Source organism: Mus musculus, chromosome 13, assembly GCF_000001635.26.
Source record: "Mus musculus strain C57BL/6J chromosome 13, GRCm38.p6 C57BL/6J".
Taxonomy (NCBI): Eukaryota; Metazoa; Chordata; class Mammalia; order Rodentia; family Muridae; genus Mus; species Mus musculus.
In genome coordinates, this window is record NC_000079.6 from 117,768,253 (window position 1) to 117,786,219 (window position 17,967).

Below are 17,967 nucleotides of genomic sequence, written 5' to 3' on the forward strand. Positions count from 1 at the left end.
TAAACTCCTAACTCAGGACACCATCTGGGGATGCAGGCCACTGTGTTAGAAGCTACGGTTTTAAAAAATATCAGCTTTTTGAATTATTTGCATTTGAGCTATTTTAATAATTTTACAGATGAAGTTCATAAATAAGAAGGAATTTAAGCTATTCAGATATTAATTTGGTAGAAACTGTGCAATAAGCCCAGAGATGAAAAGACTTGCCTAGGCCTGGTACACACTAAGGCTTCAAGCATAATTACTGTGGAGGTCTTAATGAGAATTGCACACACTTCTTCCTAAGCAGTGAATAGGCATCTCGTGCATCGCCATGTGTCCCTGTGAAAGATAAAATTATCTGGGAGTCCTTGCAATTTTCCTCCCTCCAATTTAATCACTAGCTATTTGGTTATTTGGCATGCATATAATTATTTAAAATCTTAAAACAGCATGAATAAGTTTTGCTGGTTGGTTGGAGGTATTCTTAAGAAAATAAAAGTAAAATTAGTTTTGTTAGGGCAAGAAATGTATGCCTAATTTTATTTAGAATGTGATTCATATTGGAAATGCTTTACTGGTCTTAACAATTTGAATTGCTGAAAAGGTTTTGATTTTTTTTTTACTGCCATAAATTCCAGTAAACCATGATTCCTTAAATATTACTAAGCTTGAGAAAAATCTTCCAAGTGATTTTTAGAAGAGTAAGATGTAATATTCTTCATTTCCTAACTAATTGAAAATATACTATGTCATGTAATGGGATTCCTTAAAATACATTTCTGGGTATTTTTGTGCTGTTATTGCTATTACTTTTAGTATAATTTGATTTAGGATATACAAATCATTAAAAAATTAAGAGGAGTAATTTAAGAATGTTAGTAATGATACTAACAATTACATAAATTTTGTAATACATATTAATTTTTGCATATCTATATTTTTAAAGTTTTTGCTCTAGAGATGACATCATTTGTAATCTAGTTCTACTTTTGGTTGCTATTAAGAACAACTTTTTGGAAATGACCAATTTTTTTTTTTTATCAAAAACACTTTCTAAAATTGTTTATCTTAGTAAATATTCAATGCATAACTGTACCATAAAATGCTGTACTTTCTATAAAGCTTCATAAAAACTCCATTATAACAATTCTCATGATGCTGAAATTATAATTTATTCATAACATAATTATTTCATTGAAGTTTAAGAACACATAGCATATACAATTTAAATGTGCATTAAATTATAGAAATTACAGTGTATTGACGTTTAATTGTCCTTTAAACATCGTGTCTTGTTAATTTATGATGAAGCTTTTTTGTGTACAAATGGGGATTTTTTAATCCACTTCTCTAATTAAACAATCATGATTTTTTTATAATTCATTCTGTTTATTTGCTGTCTTATGTATCAAATTCTTCACTTAATTACATGCCTAGTACTATTTTAGAATACAGAATAATACCTTGCAATATACTGACAATAAATTTACATGCACATTACTAAATATGAAAGGAATGTTCACCATGTACCATGATAGTGCATAGGTTATTTAATAGCAAGAAGAAGGTGAAATTTATACATTGAAAATATCAATGATTGATATTCTCTAAAAATATGTGTAGTAAGTACTATAGAGGAAAGAAAACCAGAGTGTGGGTTTTTTTTAATGAATATGTGATATAAAACACAGAGAGAGACATCCAGGCAGAGGAAAACAGAATAAAACTGATTTTTCATTACTCTGTATAAATTATCCACCTACTACTATTTCCTTTCCTTACTTTTTTTTTTCTTTTCTTATTACATTGTGATTGCAGCTTTGCCTCCCTCCTCTCCTTCCAATCCCTGTCTGTCACTTCATCCTGCCTCTATCCACTCCTCCTTCCCTTCTCAGAAAAGGCAAGGCCTCCCATACTGTGCTGTGCATCTCAACCAGCCTTGGCAAACCAAGTCGCAGTAAGACCAGGAGCATGCTCTTCTGTTGAGGCTAGACAAGGTAGTCTACTTTGGGGAAAGGGATTCAAAGACAGGCAATGTAGTGAGAGACTGACCCCATGTTCCCACTTTAGGAGTCCTGCCATGAATACCCAGTTGCACAACTGTTACTTTTGTGCAGAGGCCATAGGGTGTCCCATGTATGGTCTCTGGTTGACAATTCAGTCGCTAAGTAGTCACCTATTCTGTGTTAAAGTATCTTCAGGGTTGAATCACACTATATTTTATCTATTTTAGTTTGAGATTATGAACCAAGTATTTGTCAACATGTCATTTTTTTCTTTGCTTTGTAGACACATTTTAGCTTTCTATCATCCATGTTTCTACTTAGCTTGAGATTTCTTTGGTTTGGAATTTTGTTTAAAAAAGTTTCTTACTACACTGTTCTAAAAATTTTTTATAATCTTTCTTTAAGATTCATATTTCATGTCTTACATTTATATGTTTAGTACCCCTTGAATGATTTTCGTAATTGGTCAAAGAAAAGAGTCTGCCTTATTTTTTTTTGCTTAGGTCTGTGCAATTTACCCAGTACAGTTCTTTTTCCATTGTCTTTTCAGTTGGCCAATGGCATTAACAGTTAATGTTTTGATTGCCTTTTCTTTCAGGTTGGTAAATATGTCTGTTTTTTTTTTTTTTACATCAATATTGTGTGTTTTATTTCTTTTTTTTTTAATTAGGTATTTTCCTCATTTACATTTCCAATGCTATCCCAAAAGTCCCCCATACCCTCCCCCCCACCCCCTACCCACCCACTCCCACTTTTTGGCCCTGGCGTTCCCCTGTACTGGGGCATATAAAGTTTGCAAGTCCAATGGGCCTCTCTTTCCAGTGATGGCCGACTAGGCCATCTTTTGATACATATGCAGCTAGAGTCAGTTACAGAGACAAAGTTTGGAGCTGAGACAAAAGGATGGACCATCTAGAGCCTGCCATATCCAGGGATTCATCCCATAATATGTTTGTTTTTATGACAGCCTTCTTGCTATTCTAATTGCTACTTCCTTGTAACCCATTTTATGTCAAGTAGCACTGTAACTCCTGCTCTGTCCCTTTAAGCCATCAGGGAGCAGTGTGTTTACAGTCAAAGTAAATTATGCACATGTATGAAACTATTACAACCAAACCCAGTAAGTTGAATAACTAATACATGATAGTAAAAATAGATTAGGTTACTCATGACTTTTATTAAAATTTAGCATTTCCTTTTCGTTTTGTGCATAGATTTTAGAGACTGTGTTAAATCTATAGATTGCTTTAAGCAGTCCTGATATTTTGATGGCATTGATTCTTTCAATCCATAAACATCTCTCTCTCTCTCTCTCTCTCTCTCTCTCTCTCTCTCTCTCTCTCTCTCTCTCTCTCTCTTTCCCCCCTTCACTGTCGTCCCTTTCTGTGCACATCTGTGTGTGTGTCCTTCACAAGCTTTTTCATTAATGTTTGTTGAAGAAATCTTCCAATATTAAAATAAAATTACAGGAAATTTTCACAGTTTTCATTTTACAGACATTGTAACAGATGTTAAACCAAAGTAATGCTCATCTGCCATTGCCTATGGTATTATTCATTGTGATTCCAGACGTTGTGTGAATGTCACATTGTAAGGAATGGTTCATTGCCTGAGTTTCTCAGTATTAAGCCATATAGAAATTGATACTATTCCTGAAATGATTGGGCAACGTTGGTAAGAGTAAACTTCCCATTTTGAATGAAGGCAAAACAGTCTAAGGTCAATATAAATACTATCCAATAGAATTCTAAGGTGGGATACAATATGTACTGGAAAATTACTGGACTTAGAACTTCTAGTATACTGTTTTCTAAAGAGAAAAATAATGTAAACTACATATTTATTTTTAGTTTTTTGGGGGGAAAGAGTCAGATGCAGATATTTGTACCCAACCACTGGACAGAAGCTTCTGGCCCCTGTGGTTGAATTAGGGGAAAGATAGAAGAGGCTGAGTAGTAGGGTGACCCAGTAGGACGACCAGCAGTCTCAATTAACCTGGACTCCTGAGAACATTCAGATACTGGAACACCAACCAGGCAACATACACTAGCTGATATGAGGTTCCTAACACGCATATAGCAGAGGACTGCTGGGAGTGGGTTTAGTCAGAGAAGATGCAACTAACCTTCAAGACACTGGAGGACCCAGGGGGTTTAGTGGTGGGGACATCCTTATGGAGATGGGGTGGGGTCGGAAGGAGGTATGGGACATGGAACTGTTGGAGGGTGGACAGGGAGGGGAATAAAATCTGGAGTTGAGAGAAAGAAAGAAAGAAAGAAAGAAAGAGAGAGAGAGAGAGAGAGAGAGAGAGAGAGAGAGAAAGAGAGAGAGAAAACAGATAAAATGTGATCTTAAATTTTACTTGTGTCTGAACAAATCACTATTTTCAAAGGCAATAGACAAAAAAATTAAGAAAATATTTTACATTATTTGTTCAGTCTGTCTTCTAACCATATTTCAAAAATTAACTTCAGAATTTTAAGCAGGTTAAAAGCGTGACACAAATGCAATTTAAGGGACATTGGTTGCTGGGATGGTACAGGTACAAATGAAGGCTGGCATGAGAGTTACACTAGAGTAAAGAAGCAAGTGTCAGTAGATTAGCTTGAAAAGGTAAAAAAAATAGCCTGTGCTCTAATTTTGCCTCAAAGTGAGTATCTCCAAATGGCTGGGGAGTGTGTTAGAGAGGAAGAAGGAAATGTGAGGTAGACATTAGAACCCTTGCCTATGTGACTTATAACCCAAGGATGCTTTTGGTCTCTTGCCATACGTGTGCTCTCCAAGTGGAAATGAAGATATTCCCATGTGTGTCTCAGACAATTAAGTAGGCATGATAGAAAATAAGATATTGGAACATTAGAAATTATAACTCTGAGAAATATAAAAATTTGATGATTATATCTGACTTTATTATGATGGGACTGCTAGGCTATAGTACAAGTTGTTTTTGTAGAGAAATACAGTGTAATATTTCAGGTCTTCAGTGGTAAACATTAGAACAGATTGGAGTGAGTAAATTTTCATTTCTTCTTACTTGAAAAAATACACACACACACGCACACACACACACACACACACACACACACACACACACAGAGAGAGAGAGAGAGAGAGACAGAGAGACAGAGACAGAGAAAGAGAGACAGAGAGACAGAGAGACTCAATGGTCCTGGACTCCGGGTAAATACTCACTTTAAATTAGTAATGAATATTAGTCATAAAAAGAAATAGTATTGACAGGTTGGGGGCAATTTTCTCTCTAAAACTTAATCTTGTCCCTGTCAATACAGTAATAATTTGTCACATTGTATGTATTCCTTTCCATGTTATTACTTAATCTGTTTCTTAATCTATTGAAGTTTCTGTCTGGTCTCCACGTTTTTATGATGTTTTCAGTCATCACTCTATTTATTTTTACCCTTTTGATAGCTGATAGAACTGTATTTTATTTTTATTATTAGGCTAGATAATGAGGTATTACAATTAAATATTTTTACATTTATTTATGAGATATAGTATAAGATAATACAAATAGTTCTCTATATAGTTAACATTTCAAATATGTAATTCCATGTTACACTGGACTAGAAGCTATCTTTGGGTAACACCTCTATCTCAGAGAATTTGGAGAAAATACCTTGCATGTTTGTATAAAGCAGACATTATTTTAAGTTAGAGTAATCTTCATTTATAGAAGTCAAAGTTCTTCTTGCTTGTTGGTTTGAGTTTGTCAAAATTATTGAAAAGAGCATGTGTGTGTTGCCAGAGGTGTAAGAAAGGTTCTAGAGGGATCGATGTTTCTAATGCATACACTCCTTGTAGTGAGATGCCACCAAGGTGTGGTGTACAGTTTAAATAGGATTATGTCCTCTGTGTGGTAACTGGACATGATATGCGAAACCAGTTAGCTAACACATGAGGCTGCTGATAAAGTCTTCTGTCTCTCAGTGTGATAAAGGTACTATGAAATGGAGTGTTTATTGAGGATGGGAATGTAGCTCACATTGCAGTGTTTTTGTCTTGTATAAACAGATATATGGTTTGACCCTCAGAAGAGCATAAATCGCTCACATGCCTGTGGTCCCTGCTCTCATGAGATAGATGAGGAGTAAGAAGTTCAAGGCTACTCTTGATTACCTGTTTTGATGTGTAAGGTCACCTTGTGTTATAAGAGACTCTCTCATAATGAGCAAACAAACCCACATCAGTGTGTTTTTGAAATTACATTAACTGAAATATATGCTTTGGTTTGTTATACTTGCTAATATATTACTACTATATAACACAATTGCCTTCCTGCCATCATGACAGTACAACTATATATAGTTTGTGCTTATCCATCTTCTAGTCACAGTATATCAGAGTTCATGACATGTAGAGACATAAATCTAGGTTTAACTTCCTCTTTGCATTCATCTAGAAACCCTGAACCATTTCTGTAATAAGCATACATTTTCCCCAACAATACAACTGCATACATCATTTTTCTCATCTGTTCTTCAAAACGACCCATTGATTTTCCCAGATGAAATGACAGACTTAATGTACTGAAATCACATCCTTCAATTGAGAATTCTCTGTGGCATAATACATGGCTAATAGTAAGGCATGACCATATAATATAGGAAGATGAGTGAATGTATAATCTATGAATGAGTCACAGAGAATATCAAGTCTAAAGAGGTCACCTGCCTGTACTATGAGTAGCTATCAAAACTGTGATTATGTGACAGGGATATGGATATTATGAAGACCTTAGTACAGAGAGGGTAATTTAAATGTCCATAATACAGAAATTCTCCTTTAGAGGATTTCAACTACATAATTATGACTGTTACAGTGTAGGGTGTGCTTGTTCTGTAGTTATGTGTATATTTTGTACAAGCCTTATGAAATCTAAGGAGAGGATTTTTATTAACCTGGGATGAGGTTTCATGTTACAAGCTTTACCAAATATCAATTACTTTCTGCATTTATATGCAATTTGTAAATGCAATATATATTTAATATATAAATATATAAAATGTATAAATGTAATATATACATGAAATTATATATTTATATGTGCAATTGTATATTATACATATATGCAAACTAGTATATAGTATTATAAATGTATATGTTTGTATACAATTATATATATTTCTGGAAATGGTGAAATTATGGAATTTTTAAGGAGCAGAGCTTTGTTGGTAGAAGTAGATGGCTGTAGTATGCTTAGAGACTTTGTAGCAAGTTCTACTTCATGTTTCTTTTCTACTACCTCTATGCCTGCAGTGTGGCCAGCAATCTCCTATTCTGGCTGCCACCTTTGCCTTTCTGCCCATGAACTGGAGTTTGCATTTAAATAGAAATGCAAAATCCACCAACCAGACTCTCTAGAACTCCCAGGGACTAAGCCATCAACAAAGAAGTACACATGGCTCCAGCTGCATATGTAGCAGAGGATGGCCTTGTCATGCATCAATGGAAGGAGAGGTCCTTGGTCCTATGAAGGCTCGAGAGATGCCCCAGTATAGGGGATTGGAGGGCAAGGAGGTAGGAATGGGTGGGTGGGTGGAGGAACACCTTCATAGAAGCAAGGAGGAGAGAGGATGTGATATTGTGTTTCTGGGAGGGAGGGAAACCTAGGAAGGTGATAACATCTGAAATGTAAATAAAGAAAATATTCAGTGGGGGGGGAGAAAGAAAGAAATGCAAAATAAACATCACTCTGATACTTGGGGTAATTTTCAACTTAGGATCCAGAATTGTCTGCAGCAGAGGCCTCTGAGCATTCCTACGGAAGATTACATTGAATGTAATTTAATTCAGGTTGGAGGCCTCCTGTCTATGGCTGGTTCCATTCCTTGGAAAAAGAGCTGGACTATATAAGAGAAAAATCTGAGCATTAGGGTTTACTTAGTCTTGCTTCCTACTTATGTACTCTCGATACTTTGTTATTAACTCTCTCTAGTTCTCTCCACTGTGAATTCCCTCATAATCATCAACTCTAACCCTGAAATATGAGCTAAAATATCAAAGTATTTTATCTCCAGAACAGGAAAAGAAACTAAAAACCTCACCTCTGTAAGTTGCTTCTAATCTTGTATATTTGTCATAGCGATAAGAAAAGATAATGAAAACAATAATTATTACTTTTTTATGGAGCTGAAGTCAGAAGCGCAAAGAGATGTTCTTAAAAATCAAACATTTGGATACAACCCAATCTAAAGATATACTTTATACTTACATGCTGAGGAATGATAGCAGGAAGATATTAAAATAGTTGTGCCTGTAATTAAAATGGAGGAAATTGTTTGTACTCTAAAACATATATATGTATATATATGTACATGTATATATTTGTATATATATATATGAGACATTTAAAATATGTAGTAGTATTTAATCTGTGTTAAGGTGCTTCGTTTCACATTGTTCAGCATTGCTTGGTGTGACTATACACACAGTACGCAATGAAAATGGTGTGTGTTCATATGCAAGACTACTGGGAAGTTCCACATTTACTGGCCAGAAATACTTGAGACTCTATATCATTATGTCAGTTAATTTTCTCTTGATATTTAAACCATAATGGTCAAGAAACATTTCATTGGTCTTATGGATCCAGTGCGTAAGTGTCCAATGATGGTGGAATGAGATCCTAGTGCTATGGACAACTAAGAGCTCATATCCCAAACTGCAAGCAGGTGACAAAAGCACACTTAGAATTGCTTGTGTCTGTTGAAACATCATCACTTTCCCCAAGTGGCACGCCTACTTCATCAAAGGCACACCTCCTAATCCCTCCCAAACAGTTCTACCAAATGGAGACCAAGTATTCAAACATTAGAGCCTATGGGTTCCATTCTCATTCAAATCACCACATTTCACTCCCTGACCTCTGTAGCTTGTCTTACCACAAAGCAAAATTCACTTCAAAAGTTCTGACAATCATTCAGTCTAAACACCGTTTAAAAGTCCAAAGTTTCCAATGGGCCTCTCTTTCCAGTGATGGCCGACTAGGCCATCTTTTGATACATATGCAGCTAGAGTCAAGAGCTCCGGGGTACTGGTTAGTTCATAATGTTGTTCCACCTATAGTTTTGCAGATCCCTTTAGCTCCTTGGGTACTTTCTCTAGCTCCTCCATTGGGAGCCTGTGATCCATCGATTAGCTGACTGTGAGCATCCACTTCTGTGTTTGCTAGGCCTCGGCATAGTCTCACAAGAGACAGCTACGCAAACTTTATATGCCCCAGTACAGGGGAACGCCAGGGCCAAAAAGGGGGAGTGGGTGGGTAGGGGAGTGGGGGTGTGTGGGTATGGGGGACTTTTGGTATAGCATTGGAAATGTAAATGAGCTAAATACCTAATAAAAAATGGAAAAAAAAAGTCCAAAGTTCCAATCATTTCGGAAACTCAAAGCTAGACCAAAACCCACCAGGGAAAATGCCAAATCCCATAGCCCAATGTCTGCTGTCAGGGGACTTAGATGTCTCTGCTTTCCCTTCTGGTTTTTGAGTCTTGAATTGTATTTCTTTCTCCTGCATTGGTTCCGCTCCATGTCTACATCTCTTCTTGCCAGAGTTCCCATGGCTCTGGAATCTGCAACATATTGGAGTCTCTAAAGCAATCTGAGCTTCACTTTTATAGCTACATTCAATAGCCTCACTGGGACACCATGCAGAACTTCCTGTGCCTCATGACTGTCTTCACTGTTCTCCTTAACCACGGAGAAAGAAACATTTCCTAATATATTCTTCACGACTGTAAAGTAAGGACACTGTGGATGTCACCGACAAGCATGACTACCAACATGGAATAGAGCTGCAGCAGCTTTGATGTGTTGTTTTTTACGAATAGAACAATCTTTAGGTCTTTTTCTTTCACAGGTTGCTGGGTGTTGTCTTGCCCTGACGGTCCCTCTCCCTTTACACAAATAAAAAAAAAATAATTTTATGAGGTGTCTCCATAAAATCCTTACTCCTTTCATCACAAGCTTTACCTCCAACAGTAAATTTTACAGTGCTCTTTTTGTTTCTCAGATGTAAATTTTATAGTTCTTTTTGCTCCACTTATTTTTTTTAATTTTAGACCTGAATAAGTGGTTACTGATAATCATAAATCAGATTAAATATCAGGCTGTTTTGAAGTCTCCTGTACCAAAGAAATTAGTCTATTACTTTATTTATTGGCAAGTCATTAGGATAAGCAAAATAGCAGCTACCTTTTTTTATTTTTTTTTTGCCAAATATCACAAAGATGATCAATATCCTAGCCCAGTAATTAATATTGTTCTCCTCTGAAACCCATTGAGGTGGGCCGCCATAGAGCATACGAACCTCTTCAATGTCTTCCAGACTCCTACTGGGATCACCTATTAAACCCTGCATACAGCATTCAATTACTTTTTAATCCCATGTCCCAAAATATTCCATATTCTTCCAAACATAACCCTTGTCACATTTTACAGCAATATCCCACTCCTTAGTACCAAACTATTACTAATGTTTTTACTTCTATGACAATACACTATGATGAGTGCAATTTGTTTAATTGGACTTATGGTTCCAGAGGGTTAGAGTCCAGGAAGGAGAAGAATAGCCATCTTGGCAGGAAACACCAGAGTTCACATCTCAAACTGCAAAGAGGAGACAGGGGGCACACTGAGAATCATATGAGTCTTTGGAAACAAGAAGCCTGCCAGCACCAACAATTGTGATGTAAACTGAATTTTTGAAAAGTCCCAAGAAAAGGAAGGAAGGAAGGAAGGAAAGAAGGAAGGAAGGAAGGAAGGAAGGAAGGAAGGAAGGAAGGAAGGAAGGAAAAGAAGGATGCCTGCCACCAGTGTCACACCTCCTTCAGCAAGTCCACTCCTCCTAATCATTCACAAACTGGTGACCAAATAGTGGAGCAAATGAGCCTTATATGAGCAATTTTCTTTCAACCCACCACAGTTATTCTGTTAGAAATCTTTTACGGTTAATACATTTTTAACCTCTCTCACATTCAGTTACTACAGATGTATTTGTGATCAAAAGTTTAAGAACATGTGCTCCGAAGCCTAGATAGGAATATTTATTCATCTATAATAGAGGGAGTGAAACCACCCTCTTTAATGACAAAAGAGGAAGAATAAAAAATGTTGGGAAAGCACCTCCGTAATGATGGTGTTTTAATGGAACAGCTAGGCTGTAAGAGGAATTGGAGCAGCACTGTTCTTTTTTGTCTCTGGGAAGAAGGCAAGCCTTTGAGTATGAAAGTAAAGGAGTGATGAGATTCGAAAGATTGCAGAAGTTTGCAACGACAAGAAATCATAAGTGACATGATTAGATGTATTTAAAAAAAAATCATGAGCCATAAATTTGTCAGCAACTGAAATAACAATCATTCTGCTAAACCATAAATTTGTGGCAAATTTCTCAGCAAGTCTTCTAGTACCTGTCAGTTTCCTGGTTTCCTGTGCGATAGCAACCCACTTTGATTGTGATCTGATTCCTGATTAGGTCTCACTGACATTGTACTCTTGTAATTCTGGGTCCTGGTCAGGTGACTTGATTCTAGTTTTGTATGTGGGTTAAATGTTGCTATCTCTGTAAAATTTAATTGTTACTTCTGTTTAACCCAATCAGCTTCTCTTCTCTAGTACACTGAGGATCTAAGGCCTTACCAGTTGTGTCGCTACATGAAATGCTGTTACATAATTAAGTCTGAATATTTAGCACACACACACACATACATACATACATACATACATACATACATATGCATACATACACATGCACACACATGTGTGTGCACACAAACACACACACATATTATATATACATATATATATAATATGTATATATATGGCTGATAATTTAGAGTTAGATTGGGTTAGCTTTTTGTCATTGATTGTGGAGACAAAGCCCACCTTTCCTTGGTATGATTTGACTGTGGAAGACAAAATATTTCAGCCTTTTTTGTAACCTGTTTTGAAATAGTTCATCTTTCATCAGGTCTTAATGTGGAATTTCTTTCTTGTCTTGGAGTCCTTAGGTGCCTGTTAGAATTCCTCATCAACCCTGTAATAATTTTTGGAACTAGAAAATAGTATCATTTGTATCAGACAGACATTCTGTAACTGCTGTACTCTATAATATATATATAGTTAGGGGTAAAAGTGAAAACTATTCCACACAAGTTGCAGTGCCCTTGAGGTGAGGTTTGAAAGTATCTCTTTTGGTATTTTGTTAGAATTGTCATCCTACAAATATCAGATCACAGACTAAAGAAAAATACTGAAACTTCAGCCAAAGAGTGAATACATAGCAGTAGGTATAGTGTAGTTATCATAAGGTTATTCCTCGGTATCTTCTAATTTACAGTGTTATTTTAAAAAAGACGGCAACCTTCATATTTTGTATGCCCTTCTTGTCGTACCTTGTGTGAAGGTTAATAGAGAAGTTTTCAAGGATTGCTTTTACAAACTCTTGTAGCTCCTGAAGGCATTTCAGTATGTTCTATGGAAACCAGAAAATCCTTGTCTTTTAAAGCAATATTACCCCGAATTCAATAAAAAACACAAGTGGTTTGAGTTATTCTGTAAATTTATAAGCAATATCTGAACATTAACAGAAATTATGAGTTGTAACATCACAAAATAATACATTATACATTTTTATTCAGTACTATTGTGTGTCTTTCAACAAAATACTCACTGAGTTGCTTTTAGACAGACGTCAATGTGTAAGAGATTGGAATCCATGACATAAACTTCTGAGAGAGAGAAAGCGAGTTCACAATTTGTAGAAAGCTAATACTCTGGAAGAGATAAGCACATGTATGAAAACAGACAGAACAGTTTACAAAATGTTATGACCTCAAACATGTGTATAGAACCATTTAAATAGAGGACCACAGTTAAAGTAAAGCTTGCTGGGGAGAAGTGCTGGGACAAAGCATGTTTTCCTAAAGAAGTCAAGTTGCCAGAAAAGGTCTCTGAATAGAAACCGAATAAGGGATAATGGTGTCCATAGGTCACACGTAGCTTATGCGATCCTCAATAGTTACATTTTCCTTATCTATTCTTATGCATATTGCATGTTTGTCAATATGATGCTCAAATAGTATAAAAATCCATTGTGTTCTATGATTTTTAAAACAGCAATATCTAAGTCAATATTTTCAGCTGGTAACCACTGAACCTCCTCTTATCCACCTAGTAAATGGAGTCTAGCTTGGTTTTTAGAACCCAGACCTCCATGGTAAATTTGTCAACCTTGTGTGCACGTCAATTTTTACTATTCAAAGCTGCTGGCCTTAATATGTTTATATAGTTTTACAATTCAAAAACTAATCTTTTATTATTTTATGTCTGTGGTTGTTTTATATGCACCTATGTCTGCATGCCACATGCATTCTGTACCTGTGGGGGTCAAAAGAGAGCATCCGTTCCCATGGAGCTGGAGTTACCAGCAGTTTTAAGGGGCCCTTGTAGGCATTAGGGATGGAATACAGGTCCTCTGGAAGAGCAGCTGCTAACTGCTAGCCTGTCTTCCCAGATCTTTTAAATCTTCATTTACCTTTCTAGGTTTCCTCATTTACCTCAAAGAGATAATTAATCTAAGCACATATAACATATTCCTTCACAATAATGATAGTTTTGTATTCTTTGAAAGTGTTTTTTTAAGAGCCTTGGCCATCAAAATGAAAAAGAAACTCTTATTATTTGATCTATCTTCTCTGAACTAAAAATCCAGAAAACTGGTTCCTATGTGACTTAGGAAACTCATCTGCAACAATAAGTTTCCATGTTTGTTGAAGTAGACACTAGGGCAAGGATGTGATAGAATATGCCTTTTTAATTTTGAAATGGCCTAGATATTTCAAAAATGATTGGTCCATCCTACATGGCTCTAACCAAGATGATGTAGAGAGCTGATTTTGCACAATCCCTGTGCTCTCCCTGACCTTTTAAATGTACAGTGCTGTTCTCCAAAATGTGTTTGGAATTGGACAAGAAACGTTTTAAAGAAAGTTGGAGTGAATCAGCACATGAAACTTTTATTCTTTCTGTCCAAAGTCATCAGAGCATAGTAATGCAAAAAAAAAAAAAAAAAAAAAAAAAAAAAAGTGCTCATAGCTTCAAATTCTTAGTCTTGTCTGGCTTGCTGAGCTAAGTTTTTATTTTAACTGAAGTCACAGAATTTTGCAGGAACTTTAAAATTTAAAAAACTGTAAATAAAGACTTGGAGTTTTAAATGTAGTGGCACTTCTGTATTACCTTGTTTTGGTGTTAGGTAGAGGGATATTCAAAGTTTTTGTAATTGAATTTGTTCATTGATAATTTCATGTATGTAAAATTCATTCAGATGACTTTAAGCCTCACCATCTTTCTTCTTCCTACTATACCCAGTATTCATCGCTCTCCTCAAAGTCCCTTTCCCACATTCCTATCTTTTATTTATTCTTTGAGATTCACTGAGTTTAACCAGGATGTTTTGTTTGCACCAACTGGAGCCCAGTGGGCTCTATATAGGATATAACTGAAGACAATGGCAGCCCCTATGCCCCAGAATTCTAATGCATTCAATAGTCCATCAGGGAGACATAGATCTCCATAGGTTTCTCTCCAGTCTATGGTTAACTGTTGATCTCACAGCTTCTGTGAGGTCATGTCGTGACTGCTGTGCCATGCTGGGACTTCACCCTATCACAGCCCTTCCCTGTCTTCTGGATGCTACATTCTTAATACCACCAGTTCTGTCTCATCTAGGATGATCCATGAGCCTTATGGGAAATGATACATGTGCCCTGTTTCTGGCTGAACATTCAACCAGCAGTTATTCTTAGCATCTTGAGCAGCCATATGTCTCATTGCAAAGGGTAGCCTCTCTTGTTAAGGTTGGGATTAGTTTGTGTAAAGGCATATAAATAAATAAAATGAAGGCTGCTTAATAAGATGACAATTTAACAACAATAAGTACACCACTATGGTCCAAGACCTCATCCAATGGCTTTTAATAACATTTACAATAGCAAACATAAATTCTTGTGGCATGGACCACAGATCAAGTCAGAGAATGGTTGCCTACCTTTGACTACTATGCCATGAATGCATCAATAGGCACATTTTGTGGCATGTTGGTTTTGTAGTTCATAGTGTTCACAGCTGGGTAAAGCAATCTATGCCTCTGCACCCCATGACCTGTGAAATATGTGCACTATCATCTGTTACTATAAAAGCTAAGCACTAGGAAGAGCTTTCTTTCTTTCTTTCTTTCTTTCTTTCTTTCTTTCTTTCTTTTTTTTTTTTTTTTTTTTTTTTTTTTGGTTTTTCAAGACAGGGTTTCTCTGTATAGCCCTGGCTGTCCTGGAACTCACTTTGTAGACCAGGCTGGCCTCGAACTCAGAAATTTGCCTTCCTCTGCCTCCCGAGTGCTGGGATTAAAGGTGTGCACCACCACACCTGGCAGGAAGAGCTTTCTTAATTTCCCTATATTCTTGTCTCTGAAATTGGGTTTTACCAATTAGTTCTTTTGGGCAACCAAGAGAAATGGCAATTGCTTGTGTGGCCTTTTGGTGCTCTGTGACCAGCGGTTCATGAGAAGGCATCTCATGCCTGCCTTTGGGGTTTCTTTTTATTATCTCTTGGTTTAAAGGATCAAAATTATCCAAATACATAGGGTACATTCCTTTTATTTCTTTCCTTGTTAAACATCTATATTTATTGGCCTACAAAGACTGTTTCCATATACCTTTTCATATATCATTACTTTTAGTTAATTTTTCTTCTGTGTTCCTCATCTCCTCTATGTTCTCACCCATAACTGCTTCAATGTTCCATCCCTAATATACTCACGTCTGTTACCATATCACCTATGCCCTGCTATTTCTTTCCTTATGGCACCTTCTATCCAACTAGCCATTGGGATAAAAGTAAACAATTGCTTTGTTTTCTCAGTGATCAGTGTTTTTGAGTTTGTGTGTATGATTGTGTGCATTCTAGTGTGCATATATATTTGTAGTTTGCTGACTTCTACAGGTACTTCTGATTTAACCCAAATCAGATTTGGACCTGAGAACCAGATACCAAATGCTGGAATCAAAAGTGTGTACCATTATGTCTGCTGTAGTATTCTAGGTGGTAATTATTAATCATGTCAAGTATATCTGACAAAGACTTCATCTAATTTTGTGGGCTGCATTTTCATTCAGTTGTCATTTTCTTTTGTTGAGTAAAAGCAAGAACACGTTATTTGTCTGTTGTAGATGTTACATGCTATATTTCCAGACAGATTCAGAAAGTTCTTATCTGTGCCTATGAGTTAAAATCTACTCCTTAGTCCTTCTGTTGTCCATAACCCATTTAGAGTTGAGTTTTGTGAAGAGTAAAGCAAAGGACTGAGTTTTGTTCTCCATGTTGATCTTCAGTTTTCCCAGCATTACTTGCTGAAGATGGTGCCTTCTCCAGTGTGCACTTTTGATGTCTTTGCCAAGAAACAGCAGCTGTAGTTTCATGAGCTTATATATATATATGTTATCTGTCTTATTCCATTGAACTTCCTTCCAGTTTTGTGTCAATGTCATGCTGTCTTTATTACTATGGCTCTAAGCATAAGTGGAAATCAGGTATTGTGTTTAGTGCTCCAGAATTCTGTTTAGTGTTATTTTGACTATGCTTTTTTCTGTTTTTTTAATTGGATATTTTGTTTATTTACATATCAAATATTATCCCCTTTCCCAGTTTCCCCTCCGCAAATCCCCTCTCCCATCTCTCTCCCCCCTGCTTCTATGAGAGTGCTACCCACCCACCCACCCACTCCCACTTCCCTGCTCTGGCATTACCCTACACTGGTGCATTGGGCCTTCACAGGAACAAGGGCCTCTCCTTCCATTGATGTCTGACAAGGCCCTTTCATACTATTAAATTTCATCTGAGTTTATACACCCCCATTTAAATCATATACAAAATGTAAGAAATTTACCATTGAAGAGGACAGAAAATGCTCAATGAAAGTGGATTTTGGCCAACTATAGAATGGTTACTATCTAGGAACTAAAAACTAGATGGTCTCTCTTGGTGAGTTGTAATGACTTAATTTTATATTCAAAAATATATATATTGTCTTCTAATTAAAAGAACCTCAATAAAATGTATATATTTATGTTAATTTATGCTTTTACAACATCCCTTTTATAATCATGCACTAAATGGCAGCATAAGGTACTACACGGAATATTACCCACCTCACCTAACTGAGAAGTTTCAGGAAATCAGGGCATATGTATGGGTAATGAGTTTATTCATACTCAGTTTTGGCCATAACTCAAGAAGCCTGGCTGAGAGTTGCCAGATGGCCACCTGCGCCCTATATACCACAGGTGTTCATGCCTTCAGAGCAGTTAAAAGATCTGGGTCAACAGTGCATCCCCACACCCTGATGTGAGACCATCATGCACAGTGTCATCAAAGTGTTGACATTCATTTTGACTTTGAATATTTGTAACCTCATTCCTTAAGTAAAAGATACTTATATATTTTTTCCTCTTTGAACTTTTAATGAGTATATGGCAATGAAACACTGCTTTAGACTTAATATCAACATCCTTTTGTAACTCTCATTCTATGTAACATTTTATCTCTGGGCTAATTTTCTTTTTGCTTTGTTTTTTTTTTTTCTATAAATATTTTTTACATTTCAAATGCTATCCCGAAAGTTCCCTGTACCCTCCCCCTGCCCTGCTCCCTTACCCATGTTTAGGCTTAGCCATTATTATTAGTAGCACAAGATGACAATTGGATTCCAGAAGTTTGTCTATGTCCTAGGTCACTTTTTTTTTCTCTATGCTTCACCTATCCTTATTGTGGTTTTCATTATAAAAGAGGTACTACTGTCACTCTTTCTGCTATACTTCTCAAGTGCAAGAAACCAAAAAAAAAAAAAAAAGTGGATTTGTATTTGACTTTAAACATTTTAGAAGACCATCAAGTCTGAGTTCTCGAGGAC

The 17,967-nt window shown here is 36.3% G+C and overlaps 1 protein-coding gene across 1 annotated transcript in view; it reads left to right on the forward strand.

Moving 5' to 3' along the window:
- Hcn1 (hyperpolarization activated cyclic nucleotide gated potassium channel 1) overlaps positions 1 to 17,967 on the forward strand; it is a 378,709-nt gene that overhangs the window by 165,933 nt on the left and 194,809 nt on the right. The window lies entirely within an intron of this gene.